Below are 25,487 nucleotides of genomic sequence, written 5' to 3' on the forward strand. Positions count from 1 at the left end.
TCCTAGCCCTTAGTGTCAGATTCAAGAGGTGGTTGCACCAAGCTCCTAGGCTGTCAATCCTGGTGCTGTTCACTTGGGTTTGCCCTCTGCCTCCACTTGGAGCCAGGCAAATAGATGTATTAATAACTGTGCAGAAAATGAGACCGCACTGTGCCATGCGAGACTGCTGCACTTACCTCTTGTGAACATGGTTGGTCATCACAGCACAAGAGCTCTTGCAGTCCCATCATTGCTGTCATCATGGTCTGCAACAAAACAAGCTTTGCGTGGGGAAAAAACCCATCTGCTGCTCCCCTTCGCCATTAAACAGCCTCCCCACCCCACAGCCTGGGGTGTTGTGCCCCATCTTCTTGTCTCCGTTCCGATTTTTGAGGGTTGGTTCAGCCCTGCCCTCCATGCTGGGAGCTGCACACAGCAAAAAGTGACTGCCAGTGGACTAAAAAGGTCTGTTTCCCCTGCTTTGCTGATTAGAAATAACAAGGCAGTGCCTGGCCTGGCTCTGGCAGGGCTTCCAGCTGTTCTGTTGATCACCCAGCTGTTCATCAGGCCAGGCAGCAGGGAGAAAACTTGGGGTAGGAGCTGATGGCTCAAAGCAGGGTCCACTCTGGTTCCTCATCCCTGTGCCAGTCCCAGCCGCACCAAGGCGCAGGGAGAGGCTCCTCCACATGACCTGGCATCCAGGTCTCAATGGAGCAAATGTGCCCTGGAGGTTCCTGCATCAAATCTGGGCTTTGGGGCTGTCCTCAAGAGATGCCTGCCTCCCCCGGGACACCACTGGTCCCTGCTCGCACCCTCCCAGAGGCCCCACTACAGGGTGCCTGCAGGCAGAGGCAGGACCTGGCAGCACACCCCACATGTGTGCAAGAGCCCAGAGGTGCCCAGCACAACCTGAGCCTGGCAGGGGAGGTCACTGCCTCATTTGCCTGCCGTGAGCTCCCCACGCTGCTCAGCATCTCTGCTCTTGGCCCGGGTACGGATGGAGCCAGCTGCTCCTGGCGCCGACACTCATCTCTGCCAGGCGCTGAGCCATCTGCCTGGCAGGGCCAGCCACACCTGCTGGGAAGGAGACAGAAGCTGGGCAACCTCCCTGCCTTTGCGGCTTTCCGGCTGGCGGCATCACACGGGCAGCTCCAAGAGGGCTCGTGTGTTTGCACAAAAAGAAAAGAGATAAGGGGATGCTTCTCCCCCACCGCTCCTGAAGCTTGGCTGTGGCTGGGCACCTCATGAGAAGAGTGAGTACCAGTGTGAATCTCGGGCAGCACTGTGAACGGAGCCACGCGACCTACCCCTGGACCAGCCAGGGCATGACATGTGTGCCCCAAGCCCCTCTGCCAGTGTGGTCCATGGGGCTGCATCGCACAGGCAGCCCCATCCCCAGCACTGCGTAGTGTTTGCTGCCAGCACCCAGTGCAGCAACCAGCGAGGGCCAGAGAGCAGCTCTCTCCCAAGCATGCAAGGAGCTCTTTGCTCCCAGGAGGGCAGAGGTTTCAGAGGAGACAGCTGGCTCGGGACAGCAATAATATGGCCCGCTCCCCAGTGTCAGGGCTGGTAACTGTCCTGGGTGTTGTTCAGAGCCCACATGCATGTACCACCATGGTCAGTGATGGAGAGGAGCAGAGGGGACCTGATGGCTCTGTTCTCTCCTGCTGGGTTCACCCCATCCTGCTCTTGTGTACCAGGGACCGTGGGAGCCAGAGATGTGCCATGCACTGGTGCTGGGGTGGAGGCTGATTCTCCAGCTCCTGGTGCAGCAGGACCGGGTGGCACCGAGGGTGCAGGATGATGCCATCAGCCCTCACATCCCAGCCCCACTGCCAGAAACACCACCAGTTAGGTGCTGGGATGGAAGGTCCCTCCCAATCCAGGCTGAATGGAGGAGCTGGGTTCTCCTGGCCTTTGAGATGGCAAAGTCAGGCAGCATAACAGGCAGAAATGTTGAAGAGCATCTCCAGACACCCCACTGCAAGTGGCTCTTCTGACCTGTCTCGTTCCTCCTTAGTGGGGGGCCAAGGCAGTTGGCAGGCATGGTAGAATGGTACTTCCCAAGCCTGGCTGGCTTCTCCACCAGCCAGGGGAGCCAGGGCTGCTCTGCTGTTCTGGCACCCAAGTGCCACAGCTGGCAGCCTGGCAGCCCCTGCTGCTGCCACTGAGCCTGAAACCAGCCTGGAGATCTTTCTCCAGCCCCTCACTGGGCCAAGTCACACCAGATCTTTGTACAGCCTAGGCAGGGAAGCAACCACTGCTTTTGAGGGGTTGTGAACACAGAAAAATTATCCTTAGGCTCTGAGAAGTCCTTCTTACCCAAACCTCCAGTGCCAGCAGCTCTCCTGGGTACCCACAGCTAAGAGGTATCTGCAGGGAGCTCAGCTCCTCCTGGGCACTGTGCAAAGACAAGCCTGCCAGCTCCCCCATTCTCCAGGGCAGCTTGCCCCTGGGCTGCTGGCACAGCAGAGCTTGGTGGGACCGACCTTCAGGCTGACAGAGTGGCAAATGGAGGCACAAAAGATCTTCCTGGATGGTTTGGTCTGAGTTTAGTGGCCTGCCTAGGAATGAAGATCCCTGGCCCTGCCTGTTTTCAGCTTCACCTTCTTCAGATGCAGAAGCAGCCTGCTGACATGGCTGCAGCTTTTCTCTATGCAGAAGAGCCTGCACTGGGCTGGGGAGAGAAGGGGGACCGATGTGAGCCCTGTTAGTCCTGCAGATGTGGGTGTCCCAGACCAGCAGCCTGCAGAATCCTAGATATGGGGACCATTGACACCTCCATCCCAGCAAGTGCCTTGGCTCTGGCAGGGAGGCAGAGGTGCTCTCAGGACATGGTGCATTCAGCCCATTTCTTCTGGTGGCCTCCAGGAAGGTGAATTGCCTCCTGGCATCCTCTGACAATGTCTCCACCAGGCAGAGAAGGAGTGGAGGGTGATGGCAGACATAGTTCCCACGCTGTAGACACCACAAGTATACTGGGGCCAGGCAGGCAGATCCCGTGACACCCCATGTGCCAAAGGTCCCCCGGCCACGTTCCTAGCCAGCTGACACCCCAGTGCACGCCACAGAGCTTGGTGCCAGTCATGGGTCTGCTCAAGCACACGATGCTCTTGGCTGCAGGAGAGGACTTGGAGGAACAGAGAGATCAAATTGAGACCCCAGATGCCCTGGGGAGCACGTGACACCCCAGCCTGGCCTTGAGATAGCACAGAAAGTGCTAAGGAGCTCAGCAGCAGCTTCTACATTTTGTGTGAGCCCTCCATGGGTTGCTGACCCTGGCTGGGGTCCTGCTGAGAACGAATACTCTCACTCAAGTCTATCCAGGAGCCTGCTCCCCACCATCCCACCCCCTCCAGCACCAGCCTGCCAGCCTTCCATGGAAGGCTGAGGCTGCTCCTTGTCTCTCCCCAAGGCTTCCTCATCCCATGGAACTGTCCTGCCCCATATGATGAACCCTGCCAGGTGGTGCCACCCACACATCCCCCTGACACCCGCACCAGTGGGCACTTGATGGCTCCTGCAGCATTTTGCAAACCTCTTCTTGCAACAGCTTAGGAAAACTTTGTTCCAGGAGGGCTGCTTTGACCTTGACATGGAGTAACTCTGTGGTGGTGGTTGCAGGAGGGGACATGAGCTCAGCAGCCTGTCTGATGGGAAAAACCCACACATAGCAACCTCTCTCCTTCCTTTCTTCTCTCTCTGCCATCCATTTGGTGGGCAATGCGGCCTCGCTGCAGCTTTATCTTGGTTCTTTAAAAGGCTCCCTGGCTGACATGCACACCGTATGGGAGCAGTCAGCCGAGGAGAGCTGTAAATCTCTGAAGGCCTCATCTTGCGGGGCACATTAGCTGTTTTAAACTTGTCAGCTTTCAGCGATGGAAATTGACTGTTGGAAGCCATTCTTCCCTCCGCATCCTGCTCCATTTTATGCAGTGGAGAACGTGCTGCATCCACATTGTGCTGGAGCAGGGGGCTGTGTATCCCTCCACACACATCCTCAGGGACTGTGTGCGCTTTAGTGGTATTTCTCAAGGTCCCATCAGTGCTATGAATGTCTTCAAGCCATCTTTTTCCCTTCTCTCCCCTTCGATCCTGCCCTCATCTGGAGGTGAGGATGGGGATACGTAACCTCATAAAGCACGCCCACCCAAACGAGCTGGCTTTCCCATGTCTGTCCATGCAGGATGATACCAGATCCCACTGAAGCCGAGACTCGGAAGGTTTATGAAAATCAGCCCCAGTTTCAAGGCAAGCTGGTGGGATTCAAATGCAGCACTCTGTGTGTGTGCGCGTAAGCTCCAGTGCCCAGCACAGCTTGCAAGCAAGGCTCAGGGACACACTGCCTGGCTGCTCTGTGCCCACCTGGGGAGGATGCTCCCACCACCGCTCCCCTTGCAATGGCTCTGCCGGCACCAACAGCTCGCAAGCCGTGTCAGGAGCACAGCGTGTGGGGGCTGAGAGGAAGAAAAGCTCTGCTTGAACAGCTCTCCCCAAGGCAAACTCCCACGCAGGCATCTTCTCAAAAGGGCACGTGACCCCATCCACACATCCAGCCCTGGCATCCCACAGACCTGCCGTGGACCCAGCGCCTGGTGAGTGCCCACCTCGCCCCCGCTGTGCAGGCAGCTGAGCACAGCCATCCCCGTCCCTCCTGCCGGTGCGGGGCTCGTCTCCGCAGATGCTCCCCAGCCCCTGTGCAGGACCCAGAGAGCAGAGCCGGGAGGACAGCCCCTGACTCCCCTCTCCCCAGCACAAATCCCCGTGCTGTGCTCCGCAGTCATCGCCCCAGGAGCCCACCCGCACGGGGGTTGCCTGGGGAGCAGCTTCACCCCTGGGTGATCACAGCCACCCTGACGTACCCCCCGCACCCAGCGAGCGGCAGCTTCACTGCGTCTGCGGAGGGAGCGCGGCAGCCGCGCTCGGGCCCGCACGAGCCCCGGGACCCCCACTCTGCCCGCGGCGGCGGAGACGGGGCGGGGGGGGGGTGCCGGAGCAGCTCCCGGCCCCGGTGATGAGTCCTGCGTCAGAAAGCAGCGCTCCCCCTCGCTGCTAATTTCTCTCCTTGGTTACGGGAGGCAGGGGGCAGCGGTCCAAGTGGGAGGGGGGCATCTGGGCCAGGGAGCGCGGGGGCCCTGGCGCGGAGCGTGATCCATCGCAGGCGCAGAGCAGTTGCCCCCGAAGGAGCGGAGCGCAGGATGACGCACCGCGCCCGCAGCCGGCGGCGAGGAGGAGGATGAGGATGGCGGTGTCAGCCGGCAGCCCACCCGCACGGCGGCCGCTGGCCAGGCGGCGGGGCCGGCGATGGGGAGCGGCTGCCGGGGGGGCGGGCAGGCACAGCGGGCAGGGTCCCGGCCCCCAGCTGCCGGCCCCGCCGTGCCCGCGCCCCCCAGCACGGCTCCCCGCACACCCCTGCTCCGCAGCCTGTGCGCTCCCTGCAGCGTCCGTCTGCGGCGATGCCCAGAAATAATCTGGCAGCAGAGCAGAGCCAGAGCCACGTCCACCCACCGCTCCACGTGAGCGATGTGGAGCGGAGAGGGTGAGAGGAGCCAGCTGGGCCCCTCTCGGATGCTGTGGCCCTCTGATAACGCTGGATTTGGGTCCTGCAAACCTGTGACAAGAGGGGTGCCAGGCTGGGGGGAGAAGTTAAGCTTCCTATCACCTGCAGGGCAGCGCTTCCTTGGGGACCCTGCCAGCCCACCTCCCTGCGGGCAGCAGAGAGGCTCTGAAAGCAGGGAGGGGACACATGATCCCGAGCCCACGTTGGCATGCCCTCCTCCAAAGCACAGCACAGGTCCTGCTGCCGGTCCCGCAGCCCTGGCCATGCACCCTGGCTGCAGGGCCCACATTAAGAGCCTGATTTGCAGATTGCTGTTCATGACACGATGCTTCAGCCCAGCTAAGGCCGACGGGTTGGTTTATTATATCGACAGCATAAACGTGTCACAAATTGCCTGAATTAGCCCTGTGCCATGAACAGGTTTATGGATAATGGGATGCAGAGCCCTTTCGGGAGCAGGCAGCTTGCAATCCAGTTAGACATCTCCAGCCCCAGCAGTTCCCCACTGGAAGATGAAAGCCCATCAGATACACCGGACAAAACCCAATGTGCCTCTCATGTCCGAGTGGAAGTGCGCTGCGAGCAGGATCCAGCCCAGCTAGCACAGCCTGCCTTCCCAGCTGCTGTGACCTCCTCTGCCCTTCTCACCCAATTATTTTATTCCTTGGGGAAAAAATTCTCCTTCTCTTCCCCAGAAGATACTTTCCCTTAGGGTGTAGGAAGGGGATGGCTTTACAGTCCACTTTTGTGTCCAAATAGCATAGCAAGAACTTTGGGCAAAATATCCCATCATGCAGCCAGGGCTGTCCTTAGCTTGGACTTCTGAATTAAAGCTCACCAGCTATACTGACTCAGCCCCAAGGCTGACTGGGTCTGACGTCACCTCTTGCAGCAGCTCTACCAGGGTACAAGACAGGACCTAAGGGCTGAATTAACTGTTGATGGGGTTTCTGTGGATGGATTGATATGATCACCTTTTTTGATCTATGTTTAGCTCTTGGGTTTCCTGCAGCAAGGTGTTCCCCAGCTTCTTCCCAGAGACTCAGCTGGATTGGAAAGGGTTAGGTCACTGTGGTTAAAACTAGGTCAGTTGATGTCCTTGGCTGGACTTTGAGCCTGCAGCCTCTCAGCCTGGGCCTGAGCCCTTCTGAGTGTTTTTGGGGTAGGGTGGGGGGTAGGCTGTCATGCCATGGTCTGGAGAGCATGACCCTGGGGCAGCAGATCTGGAGGGGCCCTGACTCCCCGTGCATCCACACTCTGCACCCCTGCAAGAGTCCCAGCTCTAAAAAGGGGCTTAATGTCCACCAGCACCTCGGTGCAGCAGGCATCAGGCAGGAGTGTGCAGGGGAGAGAGACAAAGAGAAAGCCAGCAGTGGTGGGGAAGGGCCAGGCTTGCCTCCATGCACAAGCGCTTTTCCTCAACTGAGCGCCGAGAAAGCAAAACTGAGAAGTGCCTAAAATTAGAGCTGCCAAACCCCAGCTGGGGAAGCCTGGAAAGATCCCCAGGCCCTGGAGCCTTGGGCGAGCTGCATAAAAGGCAGCGAAGGGGAAGGGAAGGGAGCTTGGGGACCACATCAAGTAGAGCAAGGCACAGTGAAAGCAGGGAGTGAATGGCTGCCTTCCCCCCACTGCATCCCACCGCCTGCTCATGACACCCCCCTCCCTGTGCACACCCGGGGATGGATGCATACCCCATGCCGCAGCCAGTGGAGGGGGACAGGGGACATGCTGTCTCTCTGAGGGCATCCCTCTGGGAATGCAGCTGTGCCGGCACAGCAGGGACAGGGAGCATACAGTCCCAGCACCACAAGCACCCCCCAGTCAGACATCCTGGCTTCTCTGCCACTCCAGGAGACCCACAGACCTCACGCTGGTGCCTGGAGAGGTCCATACACCTGGGAACAGCTCCCTCAGCTCAGGGGCTGAAAAACACATACCTGGGCTATTATTCTTCAACAGGGCTTGCAGCCCCACGTGGTGTACCCTGCCTTGCACCCTGCCACAAAGCCAGCTGAGCTTCTGGAAGAGCAGGGATTAACTAAGGAGGCCAGAAGCTGTGTGACCTGGGTCACCAGTGTTCTGACAGACACTTGGGCATTCACCTCCACACACCAAACAGGGATGGTAACCCTGTGGCCCCCCAGCTACCCACCTCAGGGTATCTTCCTGCCCAAGAAGACGTAATCCATGAGTCAAAAGCACAAGCTCTGCCATCTGCCAAAGATGCCAGTGCAGCTGAGGTCCAAGACACCATCCCTCCACATTCCCCAGGCCAGCTCTTCCCTCAGAGGTGAGAGCAGATGCAGGCAGGACCAGTCCCACCAGCATCCCAAGGCTCCTCTGGACTCAGAGCAGGAGCATGGATGGCACCATTCTGGCCACAGCAGGTGGCAGAGTCACCAGCCATGCACCAGACAGATAACTAAAACCTGAAAAAGCAGCAACTTCACAGGCAGCCAGTGACTTTGCACTGAATTTGGCTTCCCAGCTTCTATTTGTCATGATCAAAGCGACCAAGGTTTAGCGCTAGCTTCAGTGAGCTCAAGAGATGCTATAAAATGGCTGAGTCAAGGGCAGGTCTATATCATTTCCCTCAGTAACCACAAAAATCACAGAGGCAGCCATACCCCAACACCTGGTGAAAGCCTGGTCCCTGCCTTCCCCAGGGCTAGGACCCCGCTCTAACCAGTCCTTTCTGCATGCTGCAGAATCAGACCCTAGCTGCTTAATCTGGAATAAATCAGCCCCTGCTCAACGTTTGTCCATGACTCAGTGCTGGATTTACCCAGTGCGAAATTACCCACGATGCGTTGGACAGGAGCTGCAGAGAAGGGGTCCTGGGGGCAAATTCAGGCCAGAGGGATGCCCTGGGAGTGGCTGCCCTGAGCTCATTGCAGCCTGTCCTGCCGGCTCTGGTCCGGAATGAAAGTGTGTGCTGTGACAGCTAAGGGAGAGTGTCCGGGCTCTGCCCCTCTGCCCCACCTCCTGTCTCTGGCATGGCCGGCACCCGTGGGACATGCACCCAGCAGGAATGGGGCTGGGATGGAAGAGAAACAGGTGGCCATGGGGGTCTGGTCGGGACCAAAGGCTTGCACAAGATTGGTCACTGGGAGATGCATACAGTGACACAGCTGTTGTTGGGGGAGGATAGGACAGGACAGGCAGAGCAGGATAAGACAGCCAGGAAATGATGGAATGGGATGACATCAGAGAGGACCACTGGGACAGGACAGGACGAGACAGGATAAAGCGGAGGGGATGAGGGGGACAGAATAAAACAGAAGGGATGGGTTAGGGTGGGATGGCATGGCATGGCATAGCATGGGAAGGGGTAAAATAGAGGGGATGAAATGAGACAGGATAAAACAGAGGATAGGATGGGATAAAACAGGGGATGAGATGGGATGAGACAGGATAGGATGGGTGGGATTGCATGGACAGGAGGGGGTGAAGCAGTGACTGGATGGATGGGATGGAGGGGACAGGAAGTCCTCTTGTGAGCCAGCTCCCTGTGGCCACAGCAGGGTGGCCCATCCAGCGCCTCCCGGCTTGGAGCAAAGGGCAGCGCAGCGTGCTGGTCCAGCAGCCCCAGCAGCCTCTGCCAGCCCCACTGGCCTGCCCTCCGTGCCCTGCTGGGCACTGTGCCGCAGGCGGAGAACCACATGCGAGGCCCAGTGCAAGTGTCTCACGCTTTCCCATGGTGAAGCAAATTGCTCCCTGGAGCGTGAGATCTGATTAGGTTCATGACACACCGCAGCATGGCAACAACACGATGGCCATGCCCACGGTGCGTGTCCTGCACCCCACCTGCATACTCCCAGGGCTTCCAGGGGCTGATGTGTGGCAGGAGGGGCAGGAACAGCTTGGGGAGGGGACAGATCGGCGTGTTCCAGGACGTGTCTGGTCTGAGACATGGGCAATGGCAAGGACAGGGTCAGGGCTGGCTGCCAGTGTGCCTGGGTGAGGAGCTTGGCTCAGCTGGCTTCATGCCCCCCCTGGGGACTGTCGGAGGGATGGAGGAAGAGTCTGACCCTATCCCACACTGGTGGATGGTTACCCCATCCCTGCCTCCCTCCAGGTGCAAAATGGTGCTCTCCCAGTTCTGGCTGGCAAGGCAGCTGCCATGCTTTGGGCGAGCACAGCTTACCCATCCTACTGGGGCAGCAGCTCGCCAAGCCCCAGGCAGCCGGAGGTCAGGCAAGCTGCACGGCCAGGAGAGGAGGTATCTTCAAAGGCCTCCCAAGGCAACAAACAGTACCTGTTCTGCAGTTTACCCTTCACATTTTCTGCCTCTAACGGTTTCTGAGTGATGTCTGCCTCTTTATTTGAGATCTTTCAACAGCTGTCTGATAGAGAAGACCTTTATCTTGCCTCTCCTGGGCTCCCATCCAACACCAGTCTCTGGAGGTGGGGAAGAAGAGAAAAAAACCCAGAATTCACTCCTGACCGAGAGCCTCACCTAATCCACCGCTTGTGGAAAATTACTGCCACCGCACGGCGCCCAGCCCTGGCCCCCTTCCCACCCTCGCCAGCCAGCGCCTGCTCCTAAGGCTTTTGTGCCTGGATTTTTTTCTCTCCTCTTCCTGCTGGGAGAATGGGAACTTGGGCGTTTGGACAAACCCTTGAGAAAACAACTTTACACGTGCTTGGGGCACTGAGACGTTTTTTTTATTTAGTTCTGTCTGATCCTGAGACAGATTTGCCTGGAATCACTGCACAGGCTGTAAAAGCCCCCAGCAACCCAGTATCAGCAGCCCAGGGACTACTCGTGCCAGTAGCATTGCTGGGAGTCTGCTAAACTGTGCCAGCCCTGCGGGCTGTGGCACCAAACTTTGTCCCTCAGGGCCCAGGTCCGGCCTTGCAATGTCACCAGCTCCCACTTGGAGTGGTCCACAGCCCTGCCCCAGCCTCACAGCCACACTTCCACTCCAAAGGGGATGGGTGTTATGAAAAACCTCTTCAGGATGGTGTCAAGCTTCAGGGCAGGTGACCTCCCTCCTCTGCTCCATACAAACACAGCAAGGCTAGGAGTCACCTCTGCCACCTTAAGCTACTTGCAAGTAGACCTCTACAAATGAAGATTGCCCAGCTTGGATGGCTCCTTCACAGGCAAAGAGACCAAGGCACTGCGAGGCTTCCTCTGAGGTCTTGCAGCATCTCCTTCAGCACAAAACGGAGTGTACCCTGGCATCCCTTGCTTGGGCCCTTGCTGGCTCTGAGGGAAGAAAGCACCAGGCTGTGTTTGTGCTCTCCACAGCAGCTGCCGAGTCAGCATCTCCTCTTGTTGCAGCACATGCAACCGTGTGGTCTTATAACATGCCCACCAGCAGTCTGGAAAACACTTGGTCCTGGAACTGTAATTAGAGACACACAGATCCAGAGTTTCTTCCCATCTGGATGTCTGGACAGAGCTTTGCCTCAAGGAAGAGGTGTCAAGCCTTCCCACACTGCCAGCTGGAAAGAAGGGTTGCTATCCCTCGATTGCAGTTAGGGAAACTGAGTCACACGGTGGTAAATCTCAGTGCCCAGAGAAAGGATGTTTGGCTGATGCTGTCTTGCCTGTGAATATCAGGCAGAAAAAAAATTAATGCAAATTGTTTCCTCTTATGGCAAATAAACCACCAAAAGCCACCCGTTTTACCTCCTGTTTCACATCGTCTCATGGCCAGTTTGAACCAAGGCTTTGCAACCCCTGCACCATGTGGCTCCAGACTTAGCATCACCTCCTCATTGCTATGGGATCAGCTATGTAAATCACATGGGATTTGCTTTCTTCATTCCTTGAATGGTTTCCGAGCTATAAAGAACTTCCAGCATAGCTGCCAAGCTAAACCTGTGTGATCTTGCCCTGTGCGACTGAGATCTGAGCCCTGGATACAGTCTGTGACCATACCCAAAAGGATCTTGTCAGTATGGCTGATGGCACTCACCTCACCCCGTGAGCTGGGAGGAGGGAAAGGGAGAGGACAAAGATGCAAACTCAGTTCCTGATCTGGAAAGTGTAAAGGCAAGACCCGCCCGTGCGTACGCCATGTGTACAAATAAAAATGCAGCACAACCACAGTGTTGTTGGTGCCAAGTATTTATAGTTCGACTGCACCTGAAGTCCCTGCCCAGGCCTGGGAGAGAGGAGGCAGCTGCAGCCTGGCTGCTTGGGTGGAGAGAAGGAAAAAACTGCTGCTTTGGGCAAATAAAGCAGGGGGAGGCTGGATTCACGCTCTGGTGGGTCAGCATGGTGCTCCCCAGCAGCTTGCTTTGGAAATACCAGCCCCCTCCACAGCTACCCTGCCAGCGCTGGCAGCTCCCTGGAAGAGGCAGGGTGCAGGACCAGCCCACGCATGGCCAGGGATCAGCTGCTGTCACTGGCTGGATGCTCGGGGGTCTGTGGGCTGGCGGGAAGGGCATTTTTGCTAAGGAGATGCTGGATAACATTTTCTGAAGTGTCTTCAGGATTTAAGGGCCCAGGTCTGCAAAGGAATGGAAATTGCTGGAATTAGATACCTAAATAAGAGTAAGGCACTTGAAAGCCACTCTGGAGCAGGCTTTTAATTTACTCTTTAACCATACAGTAAGAAAGCCTCTTGAAAGATAAGGGCTGTATTACAGGCACACAGTAGATGTTCCTCTAACCTGGTCCCCCGTTTCCATCAGGGGCAATGCCAGGTGCCCAGGGAAGAGATTACAAACGTGGCTCGCATGTGTAACACTTCTTTGCTCTCCTGATCTCCAGACATTCATGGAGCAGGGTTTTCTGAGCTGGAGAGGTGCTGCCTTTCTGCTTAAGAGCTCTCTGTGGGCTTTTTCCTTCTGTCTTTCAACTCTCACGCCTCCATGCAAAGCGGGAGCACCCTCACCCCCTGCAGTGAGGAGCTCCCCTTAAGGATGCTCCACAGAGCAAACATCTCAGTTTCCTTTGAACCTGGCCCCTACTAACTGCCTTTCACCTAGATCCCAGTTGATATATGAGAAGAGGCAGCCAACAACCATCCACTTTCTCCCTGCTGTTTAGAGGTCTCTGCTTCCAGGTGCCAGATCTTCCACCACAGGGCAGGATGGTCCTGATGACAGGGAACAAAATGAGTTCACACCCCTTGTCATGGATGGCTTTGGATGTGGCTTTCTTTTCCATTCTTCACCAAAACAAAGAAATGCAGGAATAAAATCCTGTCCTGCCACATTCACTGGCTCACTGCAGTTCACAATTGACCTTGGAGCTCCCCATTGTGCTGAGAGCTTCTTCGAAGCTCAATGCTGCTTCCAGAGGTAGGGAAACTGAGCCACAGGGCAATTACTTGGATTTCTTCTGGTCAACTTGTAACTCCACATGAGAAGGTAAAAAAAGGCTTCCAAAGCCCAGGTGCCTCTGGAGATCAGTCCCACCGACACTGCTGAAGCATTTATGTTCTACTTTTCCTTGGGTGGATTTATCCTCACCACTATTGCTTATTCTTGCTACTAGATTTTAGCATCTAAAACAGCAAGAGAAGGTAAACTGAGGCACCAGAGGGGATCCTGCAGCCTAACCAAAATCCCACAGGAAGGTGATAACACAGGTGTTGGTACACCCACGCCTGGACCTCTCACCCCCTGGCCTGGCTGGATACCCGGGGAAGCAGATGGCAGAGGGGGCACAGCACAGCCACTGCCCCATGGCTCATGCAGGGGCAGTGCGGTGCCCAGGGAGCCTGGGAGCAGAGGCAGGGATGCAGAGGCAGGGGCGCGAGCACAGGCTCACCAGCCCCAGCCAGGCAGCTGATTAAAATGCAGTCCGGACACCCCGGGCCTGTCCCCACCGTCTCCCGGCTTTAAATAATAGCTTAATTATCTCATTTACATTTGGCTCCTTTCAGGGAGGCACTGCAGTTGATTAACATTTTCCCTCCCGGTGTCTCGCTCTGCATCCCTGCTGCATCCCACCCTTCCCACGCTGCTGGTCCCACTCAGCCGGGCATGCCTCCCCAGCTCCCAGCACAGTCGTCCACCACAGCTGGTCTCCAGTCCCTCTCCTCTTGCCAGGTCAGGGCTCTCCAGGGCTCTGGAGATGCAGAGACCCAGCTTGCAGATGGCCACGACAGACACAGATGCTGGAGCATGGGAACAGATAACCTGGCTGGACAGCCATGTGATGAAGGCTTTCCTCATCTTCTCTCCGCTGCTCAGCAGTGCTGGTTGGTGTCCTGCCATTGCTTTGCTGCCAGCACTGCCCCTGATCTCTCCCCACGTTCCCGTTTCCACCCCTCACTGGGCAGCTTTTAACTTTCTTTTTTATCTTCTTTTTTTTCAATCTCCTTTGAAAGCTCCAGCCAAACACTGAATTCCTTTGAAGCAGAAGAAAACGTTTCTGTGCATTGCCCTTTCTCACCGGCTGGAGCTGTGAGAGATCCCAGTGCCCAGCCTAGAGAGGGAACCCACTGCCCAGTGGCTCCCCTGGCCCCAGGTGTGTCCCCGAAGGTGCTTCTGGGGGAGACCAGGACTGGAATCTTCACCAGCCTTCATTCCACAGCCCCTCCAAGCCCCTGTCAGGTTTTCCAGAAAACTCAGGCTATGCTCCTACATCACCTGGGGTCTTTGGGCCAATTCAGTGTCCCCTGACAAGCTGAAGGGGAGATTTTGCAGAAAATTTATGTGTAATTAGCTCCCCAGGAGCCCAAGGCTATGACACAGGGAAGGGGTCAGGAGGATGCATGTGGTGCTGGGCTCCCTGCTCTCCCCACCAGCCTGTCACACCATATCCAGAGTCAGAACAGGACCTCACAGACAGGGGACAGGGACATGATGTCACCAGAGCCCCATCCCACCGGTGCTGGACTGACATAGCCAGGCTGGGGGAGATGAATGTCCTCAAGGCTCCTCTGTAGACTTGCTTATTGCTTCACGAGCCCCCTGCAGCCTCTTCCCCTGCTCACTCCATCCTCTCATCCCTGTCCCAGGCTCAGTGCAGCCCTGGAGGCTGCATCCCTCCCCAGGCTTGGCACGGCCAGCCAAGCCATGGCACAGCACCGCAGGGCCTGCTGCTGAATTACAATCTCCTACATGAGTGGCAGGCGTTCCCAGATAGTCCTATTGATTTTGTGTAGCCTCCAAAACCCCATTTCTGCTGCTAATTTAGCTGGGATGGCCACATCGTCCCTTCTCCTGACGATGTGTGCGGTGAAACCCTTTGATCCGCTCCCTCTTGCCCCCTTCAAACAGCCCCCCATTGCCAGGAGAGTTTGTGCTTCAGTGCAGAGGTGCTCTTTTTAGAACATATATTTTTAATGGGTATTTCAGACGTGGCGCAGGCACGAGGGAGTAATTCTCCTGTGCCCTGGTATTTACATATTTTCCAGCATGCATAGCACAGGCAGGGGAAGGTTTCACAGAGGGAGCACAGCAAACAGGAAGGAAAGAGCTTTGTGCTTTGTACCGCCAGGGCCCAATTACAGCCTGAAAGGCAGGGAGCCCATCCGGGTATTGCCCTCTCCAGCCAGTCCAGGCTGCAATTATAGCGCTCGCCAGACTCAGCAGGATCTGGGAAAAAAAATCTCGAGAGCTTCAAAAATGATCTCTAGCTTACTCTTCGGGGCATGGGGATTTTAGGGCACCATCTGCTCACTCTTCTCTGCCAACACAGATCCTAAAAACTGCTGGGTTTCACCTGGCTTCTGAAAGAAAATAAGGGCTAGGGAGAACCCAAACAGTCACCACTGCCCTGGCAGTGAGGTCCAGGACACCGTGGAAGTGAAGCTGCAGGGAGGGGGCTTCAGGGATGCGGCTGGTGATACTGCCAGGAGTGCTGAGGGCGTGCAGAGGACATGGGAGGAGATCCCACAGAGCCAAGGTGATGAGAGGTGTGGAGGGAAGCTGGGGTGAGGCTCCCTGCTCCCGCTGCGAGGGCTGACCAGACCAACCTTCCTGCAGACTCACGTGACTCCCAGACTGGGTGCATGCCCAGGCATTGCTCTGCTAGTGGTGCAAGCCCAGGAGCCGGCAGGAGCCCTCTGGCAGCACCTGTAGAGGGACAGCACACAGCCAGATACCTTCTGGGGCAGGTCACACCACAACTAGGGTCACTTCTGAGGCCACCCTGCCACCAGTGCAAGCCATACAGGCCACCTCACACCCCGAGCTGCTTGCCTCAGCAGGGCAGCACTGCTGGGGACCTGTCTGCAGATGCTCTGCCTCTCCTGCAGGCTTGCTCGCCCTCAAGGTGGTTGATACGGTGAGCGTGTGTCACAGCACAACAAGGGTGTGTCAAAGCAGAGGATGGTGGCATTGCTGCTTGAGGACCTGTGCTAGGGACCAGGAGAGGCAGTGTGGCTGGCTTCTCAGGGGAAACAGTCTTCACAATCAGTCCTGCATGCTGCTCCCAGCCATGTGTCATTGACCAGAGTAAGATCCTCTGCCAGTGACAGCATTTTCCACTTTCGCAGGGCAGTTTCTAGGCAATGTACTATAAAAAATAAGCTGTAGACATAGTAGGAGAGAGAAAAAGAGCTAGATGGGAATATTGTGTATTGTGCTAAACCCAGCAAGCTCTATTTTTGAGCCAAACCAACAAAAACTAAGTGGTGCAAGTTGATTAGCTGAAGCAGGCTCTAGTGTGCCAGATTTGACCTTCAGGTGCTTCTAGGACTAAGTAACGTGCAAAGACAGGGTTTGTCCCACTAAACTTAATGCACTGAGTACCACCACACTGCTGTCAAGGCATATGAGTTCTGTTTTCTTTGAAGCTCTTCCAGTCTCAAAGTCCTGCCTGGCAATTATACACGTTTTCAGGTCTAAATTTGTTGGCCTGTCTCTAGACATATGCTGTACGATATGATATGGAGCATTTGGGCATAGATTGCCGTGCAGCAGCGCCGTCTGCTTCCAAGTACTCATGCTGTGGCACTCTCTGCTCCTTCAGCACTGTAAAACCTACGGATTAATATTTCAGTATACAGAAGACTGCTCTGCATCTCCGTGTGGGCAAGGAAGAGGTGAGCCTGAATCCAGAGTTACTGCTGCTTGGGCAGAGAGGGGAGGATGCATTTGGACAGAGTGAGGGCTGGGTGCGTCGTCCCCTTGCTCTAGCCAGGTGCTAGTCACCCACCTCTTCTATGCTTTTTCCTGTAACATTGACCATACACACCCAAACGTTGGTAAGGAGGACCAGGACTGCTCCACGGGATGTGGCAAGCACTGTGAGGTGCATTAAACCCTTCTCTGTGCCTGGCTTCCCAGCACACAATTTGCCAGCCAGAGCTGTGCCCACGACGAGCCGCCCAGGATGGCGTGTCAGGTTTACTGCTGCCCTCCTCAGCCTTGTTCAGGCTCTTTGGGCACAAGAATCATTCAGAGCAAAGGGTGGAGCAGACCAGAAGCTGCTTCTGATTCCCATCTGTATGTTCCAGTGTTAACAACCCGGTTGCTACCGTGGCAAAGGGGATCTGTCCCAAGAAAATCAACCTGCAGACAAGGTCTGCATGTCCAGACGTGGAGGGGTGCTGACTGCACCTCAGGGTGGGGGCTGCTCTGACCATCTCCTGCCTTTCCCTTGGCACAGGCAGGTGCAGCAAGCCAGCTTTCTGCAGGAACTCCTCCATGCTGATGGGTTGCGGCAGGGCTCAAGGCCAGATTTCCCCCTTTGGGGTGCACAACAAGAGCCTGACCAGGGTGAGCCACCTGGGCTGATGCAGGGTACGAACACTCCCAGATAGATCCCAAAAGGCTTTAAGCGGCAGACGGAGATTTGGCAGGCTGAATCCTGTCAAGCCAACCTACAATTTGGCCTGGAAAGGGCCCCAGATGTTCCCACTCAGCAGCCAAGCACTGAGTGTGGCTCTGGGTCGTGAGCAGGACCAGAGCGTGTCCTGGCTGAAGCTCTGCAGCTCTCACTGACCAGCAGACCACCCCATCCCACCTGTATGCTGTGCCCAGCTCTGGGGCAGCAGTGGACTCGTGGCAGTAGCAGCTGACTGGGTGAGGAAAGAGGGCGATACTGGAGCTGCAGGCACAGAGGTCCTCTCTGGCATGGGATCTAGTCCCCATGGAAGTGGATGCGGGCCAGTGTGAGGCCAGACAGGAGATGTCTCTCCCTGTACCCCATCTCCTCTTTGGTGAGCTCTTATTGCCATGGGGATAAGAGGAAGGGTGCTTAGTGCCTTGGGTCCTGCCTGGGGATGCTCCCAGCAGCTGCCAGCCCTGCACTGAGGCAGAATTGGCCAAACCTGAACACTTCTGCACTTCAGCATGAGCATGGTGCCCAGCAAGGGGTCAGTCCCCACTGACTCCATCCTACCACCTAGTCACAGCCAGTTTTGCCTTCCCGTGCAGGAGGGAGATATCCACTGAGCGTGGTGTCCAGCCTGAGGTCTCTGCCACTTCGTTAGATGCCTTCAGGGCAATGTGTAGGATGTGGCGGCAGAGAGGGCTGGGGCTAGTTGGCTTGTTGTTGTGCTCTGGCCTTGCTGGTTTGACCCTGCTGGAGCCATGATTGGTGGTGAAGCTTGTGCATCCCTTCTGATGAGGTCTCACAGCCCAGGAGATGCCATGGTCCCCAGGCAGGACCTCAGAGGAAACCAGGGGGTAAGATCAGAACTTTTCTGTGACCTTCCCAGGAGTGCCAGCACTGAGAGCCTTTGCCCCTCTTTTGGGGCTAAAGGGGGTTCCCAGCCCCACAATACAAAATGTCATGGGTCTCTGTATCAGGACTTCTCCAAGTCCCATCTACCATGAAGCTTCAGCTGAGTGAAGTCCTGGAGCAGATCGCTATACCACTGAAATCCCTTCCAAGCCCCAAACAGCATGAGTGGCATCACATCTGCTGGCTCACCCCACCAGCCTGCACTTGGAGCCACATGAGGATGAAGTCCCCTCTTAAGCCCATCATGCTGTCAAGCCCCTGAGCCCCACCTCCCCTGCACACCACTGCCCCTAAAAAGCAAAAGCCACACGCCTTGCTCCCAGCTGCTGGACAAAGGCCAGGAACCACTTCCAGACTGCGTCACCATATTCACGGCCTCTCTCGGGCTATATATAGTTGCATGAGTGCAGGTTTTTCTGGACTTCGAGTTGCTAAAGAATCAGCGTTCTCCAGCCAAAGCTGTGCATGTCTCAAAGGGGAACTGAGCTGGAAGGAGGGAGCTGGGCAAGCTGGAGGAATCCTGAGCAACCCCGAGGTGAGGTTTGCCTTGCTGATAGGTATCTGCCCTGCAAATGACCAGCACACTGGGATTTAAACCTCTCTGTCTCCCCAGTGATGAAGTGCATGGGAAGCTGGGGAGATTTTGTAGACCCAGTTTCATTTTGATGTAGCCAGCAGATCCAGAGAGGATGTGAACCTCAGTGCCAAAAGCTGCCTTGCAAAGAGGTCACAGAAAACAGAGGGAGAAACCATTGCTGTATTGCACATCCCATCCCCAGCCTTTCCAGCCACTGCGGGCTGCAGGTTTTTTATAAGAGTCTGAGCTCAGAGGCACTGAATTAACTGCTGCAACATCCCTCTCTCCCCTGGAGGCCCTGAGTGCTCCAGAGTGGCCTGCAGCACAGCAGGGGATGGCATGATTGCATCTCTGTGCATCCCACTGGCTCCGTTTGGCTCAGGCACAGCCGGTTGGCTGCCAGACCTTGTGAGTCTCCTTCTGCTTCACTCTGATACCTGGGAAGACCCTGGGATGGGACACATGCCCAGGAGGTGCCATGGATACGGTATCAGCTCAATCAAATCCAGTGTCCTAGCTCAGAAGAGGGCCACTCAGATATTTGTGGGAAGGCAGGAGAGACACCATGAATCTTCTCTTTCCCAGAGGAGTTATGGGCCCTTTCTCTTCAGGCACTGCTTTATCTGCAAGCACTGTGACTTAGTTTAACACTTGCTACCCTAGAACAGACTTTTGTGGCCCAGCACCGGCAAGGAATCCCAAAGTGACACCCAATCACTGTATGACCCATTCTCTTCAGGCCACAGTGTCCTGGCACTCCAGCTTCTGCAGCAGCCAGTGGCCAAGCCTACCCTCTACCCAGCCTCTCCCTCATGCTGCTGTGTGTTTACTGTGCCTGCAGTCATGCCAACTGCTTCATATGACCATGCTGTGAGCAGCTTGTGAAAAAGAGCTAAAAGTTGCTAAAAAGCAACCTCCAAAAGCACAAGAACAGAAGAAGCCAGTGTGTGGTGATCCATGGCCTCAGACACGGCTCAGCCACCTACTCCCAGCCTTCAGGAACTCAAATAGCTGCTTGTTGGGGTTAATCATGTGAGGAGCTGGAGCAGTCCTGGAGTGTTGTCCTTCCTATGAGCTCATCCGTATTGACCTTATCATAGTCCCACAGAATAATTCAGGTTGGAGGGGACCTCAGGAGGTCTCTGGTCCAACCTTCTTCTCATAGCAAGGTCAGCTGTAAGGTCACGTTTTCCACTGGGGGCTTGAAAACCTCAGAGGATGGAGACTGTACAGCTTCTTTGGGCAACCTGCTGACGCTTGACTGCCTTCATGGAGAAAAAAGTGCGTCTTTGTCATCAGCCTGAACTTCTCTGAATTCAGCTTATACCCACTGTCTCTCTTCCTCTCACCATACACTGCTCTGAAGATTCTGGCTCTGTCTTCTCAATAACCTCCTCATAGGTACTGGAAGGCTGCTATTAGGTCCCCTTGAGTCCTTCTCAAGAATAAATCTCCTGCTACTGCTGCTGTTTTCACCATCCTTTCCAGCTGAGAGAAGGCAACAGTCCTCCCCAGCTGCCCAGAGCTCTTGTGACCCTCTTCACCCCAATCCCACTAAACAAGAAGGCAGATGAGCAGATCACATCCCATCATACTCTGGACTGCTCTAAGAATTGTGAACAATAAATCTACTGAATCAGCTCAGTCCAAGATGTTCCCATCCCTCTGCTGACACATGATAACACAGGGCTATGAATACTCCTAGGCTGGAATACCTCTGAAGAAAAAAAAAAACACTTTCGGTAAGAACTCAGCTTTCTCTAGGGAAGCAGAGATATTTAGTACGTAAAACAATGGAAAAGGAGGCTTGATAGGTCTCAGGTAAATCCCTTAATCCCACTATGCCTTCATTTTACATGCTACTCCTGTAAGAACCAGTGGCTCAATGCACTAAGCATCTTCACAGAAATGCAGGTGCTGCCTAACCAGCCTCTTCCCCTGGCTGAATTATCTGTCCCATGCTCTGGTTTCACAGTTCCTCAGCATAAGCCAAACCCAAAAGTCAGTCCTCACACAGTTAAGTATCTTCAGAAAGTGAGCTGTATTTTTCTTCCGGGTTGAAGACAGGTTTAAGAGGGGTTGGATACACAGGAGTTAGCTACATCAGTCAGAAACAGATCCATGTATCACCACCATCAGCCATCAATCCCTCTGCCTACAGTGGTGTCCCTGTGATGTCTCCTCAACAAGCGCTGACTGAGGCCGACTCCAACTCATGGAGGCAGCAGTCCTAGACACGGCAGCTGCAGACAGGGAGGGAGTAGACTGTAAGTGGGCAGGGACATGGAAGGTGTAATGGGAACAGGTGGTTGAGAGCAATGTGGAGACAGGTGACGTGAGGAGGAACGGGAAATAACCAGAGCTGACCATGAGCTTTTGATCTGCTGGAGAGCACTAACTTCCACAACAGAAAGCCATTTGTGAGCCAGCAGAAAAGGTGAGGGCAAGCCATGAAGTCTTTGGAAGTCACCAGCAAGACTTAAAGAGGGTCAGGAGATCATAGGTCTCATCTGGAGCTACTCTTTAGCCACAAGGACTCTGGCCTTTCAACCAGACTAATTACTGATTGCTCAAAGGATAGCACTTCCCACAGCTGCTAAACTTGCTGACGCTGGGCCCTAAATGTCTTCTATTCTGGGAAGGGGGAGTGGAGTCTCCTAGTGTGAACTTGTGGAGCTGGGCAAAGCCACACTGGAGCAGAGATAAAGTCAAGGACAGCTGCAGCTGCTTGGCAATCGTTCAAAATGAGCCACGAGTCAGTGACTTGGCTATTCTGGGACGAGCTGAGGAGCCAGTGCTGGGGAGAGCAAATTCATAGCCTGCTAGCACATAAATGGACTGCAGCAAGCCTGGATTTAAGCAACGCCCCGAACAGAGGCAGAGCAGATACACATTTGTCGAAGACCTGATCAGAGACCTACAAAGCCCCATCCCTGGTCACTTGCGAAGAGCCATGGCTGCATATCTGGCATGGGGTTTATCTACCAGACCTCACAGGTCTACAACAGGGAAGAGTCCCATAGGGTCCCCCAAAGTCGCAGAGAGAAATAGGTGCTTCAAGGGCTTTTCAGCCTCCCCCAAGTTACCTGAAATTGGATCAAAGCTGTGGCCGAGGGCTGGTGTACCTGAGCGCAGCTGTTGCTGGAGCTCATGGTGAAACTGGTGGAGGTTTCTCAAGCAGGAGCTTATTTGGAGTGGGGTGTTTCACTGGATGAAGCCTGTGGTATTCCCTGAATTTGAAACCAGTGGCCAGAGAAATCGTCTCAAATCTTTGCCTAAACCTGGAGCTTGAGCAGTTCATGTGCTGCATTTCCCAGCTTTTGGGTGGGAGCACTAGGACTGGATACTTTGATGTGCCTCAGCAAAGGTCTGTTCCCTGACTCTCGTGTTCCCATTCTGACCTGGGACAGCACGGCTGGGACTGACCTGACCCCACCACACAAGCCCAGTGCAGCCCACCTCCTGAGCTGCGAGACTCAGTTAGACAATTAAGCTCTTTGCAAGCTCACCCAAAGGACACCAGGCCTTTTGAGGTCACTCATTGCATACGCTGGAAAGCAGATATGATCTCATTAGGCAAATATTTATGGTCAATATTGTCCACTCCCTGGCAATGAATAGCATCACTGGAGCAAGAAGCTCTCCAGGGATGGTTGGAAAGGATGCAGGTTGACAGAAGAGCCTGGGTTGAGCATGAACCAGTGGCTCACCTGGCTTGAAAACACTTACATTTATTCTAAATATTTTTTTTTTCATGATTCACCCAGAGATTAATTAGCTGCTTGGAAACCCCAGACATTAATTATTGATTATGCAAAAGATTTTGTTCATCACAGTTGCAGAGCTTGTCAGTGCTGGAGGACCGGACAGCTGAGGACATCAGGATGGAGGGGAAGTCTGGATGAGCCCCGGTGAGTGGATTTGCCACCAGCTTCCCACGGTGGGCATCACTGCAAGGTGGGTAGGAGCCAAGCCTGGCAGCGAGAGCTCAACTCGAACAACGTTTGCCTCAAGGGGACAGTGAAATGAAGCAGACGATGATGCGACCCCTCCAACAACAGATCTGGGACTCCCTGCACCCTGGGGCACCCAAGATGATGGATGGGGGTACCTCCAAGGTGTGCAGCGGGGAGGGAATACACCATCACCACCCCCTTGCAGTGACATGCCAGCTCTGCCGCAACACCCGAGGCACGCCGGGCGGAGAAGGGTGCCGGTGGGCTCCTCCTGGCCCCAGCTCCCTGGGCAGCATCATGGCAGGCAAAGCCAGCCGGCAGCTGCGGCGAGAGGTGAGATGCAGCGAGCCGGGGTGGCAGTGATAAACCTCCTGCAACGCCCGGCAATTAATCTTGCGAAGCCGTGAGTCAGAGTCACCCGGAGCTTCCTCCCCTCACCCAGAATGAGCCGCTGCCGTCTCCAGAAGCTCTTGGCTCCGGGGGCCTGCAAACGCTGCTGGGCTCAGGGAGAGGGGAGGTTTTTGTATGCTGTGCCACCAACTGAGAGCCCTGCTTGCAGAGGGGTGCCGGCTCCCCCTCCGGCCCCCCTGCCACACCTAAGGGAAACAAGACCTACCGATATCGACACGCACTGGTGTATCTCAGCAGAGGTGCAGAGTGTTTTAGTCCCGGCTTCTTTGGCTGTCAGGAAAGCAAGAGCAAGATGCCATCCTCATGATAAAGCTTCATATAAAGAGGTGTCAAAAGCGAGAGGGCTGGAGGAGGCGGTGAGGACTGTAGGCATTTAAATAAAGACCCCAGGAAGGAGTGGGCAGGCTGGGTGTTTAACCCACGCCAGGAAAATGCCCCCGCACATTTCCCCACCACACTTCCCCAAACCTGTGGTGCTCCCCAAAGTTTGCCAAGCTTTCCCGGGGAAAAGCCTCTTCCCGCCTTGCCCTAGGCATGAATGCAGTTTGCAGTTTTAACAGCAGATGTCTCTCCTATTATGATTTATAAAAATGCTTAAAATAAATAATGCAAACATATTTACAGGAATGAATTCCTGCTCCTGAGCGCGTTTGTCACTCTGAGGCTCCCAAGCAGGAGTGGCTCACCGCCTGAGTGCCTCCCGCACAGCCTCCCCGCTGCCCCCACGCCGCCCCCCCACCACCGGCACTGCGGCAGCTGCCAGGAGCCCAGGGCAGGGTGGCCAAATCCCACATCCACCACCCCCCCGCGCCGAAGCCCCAGGTCTGGGCCCACACCAGCGTTTCCATACAAACGTTGTATAATCAACATGTTAAATATTTAAAATGGTCGTGCAGGAGAGCTGCCCGGCGGTGCCTGATTTCACACATCCTGACAATTTCACGGACCTCTGGGCTTACGTTTCTTGGCAAATAATGAAAGGCTGTTGGAGCCCCCTTCCTCGAAGGGCACGTTGGGGAGGTTTGCCCTGGCCGCAACTCCTTCAAACGCGATGCGACTTCTGCGGCGCCTCTCCCACCTCCGCGCCTAGCCATGGCCAATGCTTTTAACCGTGACCTTCACGCGAGGCGGATGCAGCCGTCACGCCGCAGAGGTGACTCAAAGGCAGAGCGGGGGGCCAGGGAGGGGGGGCGGTGGGGGGCAGCTGCTTCCAATGGAGCGACTTTTGCATCACTGTTCCGCAGCCGCGCGCTTCCCGGCGGGCGTGCACACACAGCGGCCGGGCATACCCGGCACCCTCCACATCCAGTCTGTCCCTTTCCATAGCTTCACGGTGCAGCGCTTCCCTCTCCCGAGGCCATTGGAGCAGGACCCAGCATCTTATCAGCAATCATTCTGCGACACAGCTCTCCTCCGGGCTCTACCTGCCGACAGCCAGTCTTGCTAGCAACGCAGGATAATATCTTTTCCCACCAGAGCCGCACGATGATTTCTTCCCACTGCAATTTTGTCTTGCTTCCAAATCCACTCGAATAACCGGTGCCAAGGAAGCAGGGCAGTGATGAGAGCTCCCTGGGGCAGGGGATGGGGCAAGAGGCTGCTCCAGCCTGGAGGACACCCCAAGCAGTGCTGGTCCTGCCCAAGGAAGGCCTAGAGGCACCATCTGAAAGAACTAATGGGACTCCCTGGGCAAACCTCACCCCGGGCAAGGCAGGCAGCCCTGCAGCCTGCACAGCTGAGCCAGCAGGACGGGGAGAGGGAGTGCAGGTGCTTTTCCCCAGTGGGCCGGATCCTGCCTGGGTGAGAGCCCCTAGGGAGCTCAGAACCACACCCTGCCAAAACAGACCCAGAAATTAGGCTGAAAATCCTACTCCAGAGGGACATGGGGGTCAGTGGCCTCCTGAGGTGCTGACCTACTCAGGGTCCTGCCTGCTTGCAGGCTGCTTTGGCAGTGAGCAGGGAAGTTGGGCATGCAAAGGAATGAGGTGTCTCTATTGGGACCTGTGCCACAGTGGAGATGTCCATTCCAGGCGGGACAAGCAGTGGTATCATGAACTGCATACCCTAACACGTTCCCAGGGGGGTCCTTCACCCTTTCCTCCATCAGCCAGAGCCATAGCCAGTGCTGCAAGTTTATAACCAACCCTGTCTCTACTTCTCAGCTCCAGAAGCAGATCCATGGGCCAAGCCAGCAGGGTGCACTACCCGCCAGAAGCAAGTCAGGCCCTGGTCCTGGCTGGAGGACTGTGGCTGCCCTGCCAGCTGTCCCACCAAGTATTGCCCATCAGGGCTGTAGCAGCACACAAAAGAAAGGTTACTCAGTGCTTTGCATCCTCTGGGTGATGGTGTAGGAAGAGCAGAACCTGTCATGGATCCATCCGTAGCTTCCAACTAGGT

Source organism: Falco cherrug, chromosome 8 (assembly GCF_023634085.1).
Source record: "Falco cherrug isolate bFalChe1 chromosome 8, bFalChe1.pri, whole genome shotgun sequence".
NCBI classification, from domain to species: Eukaryota; Metazoa; Chordata; class Aves; order Falconiformes; family Falconidae; genus Falco; species Falco cherrug.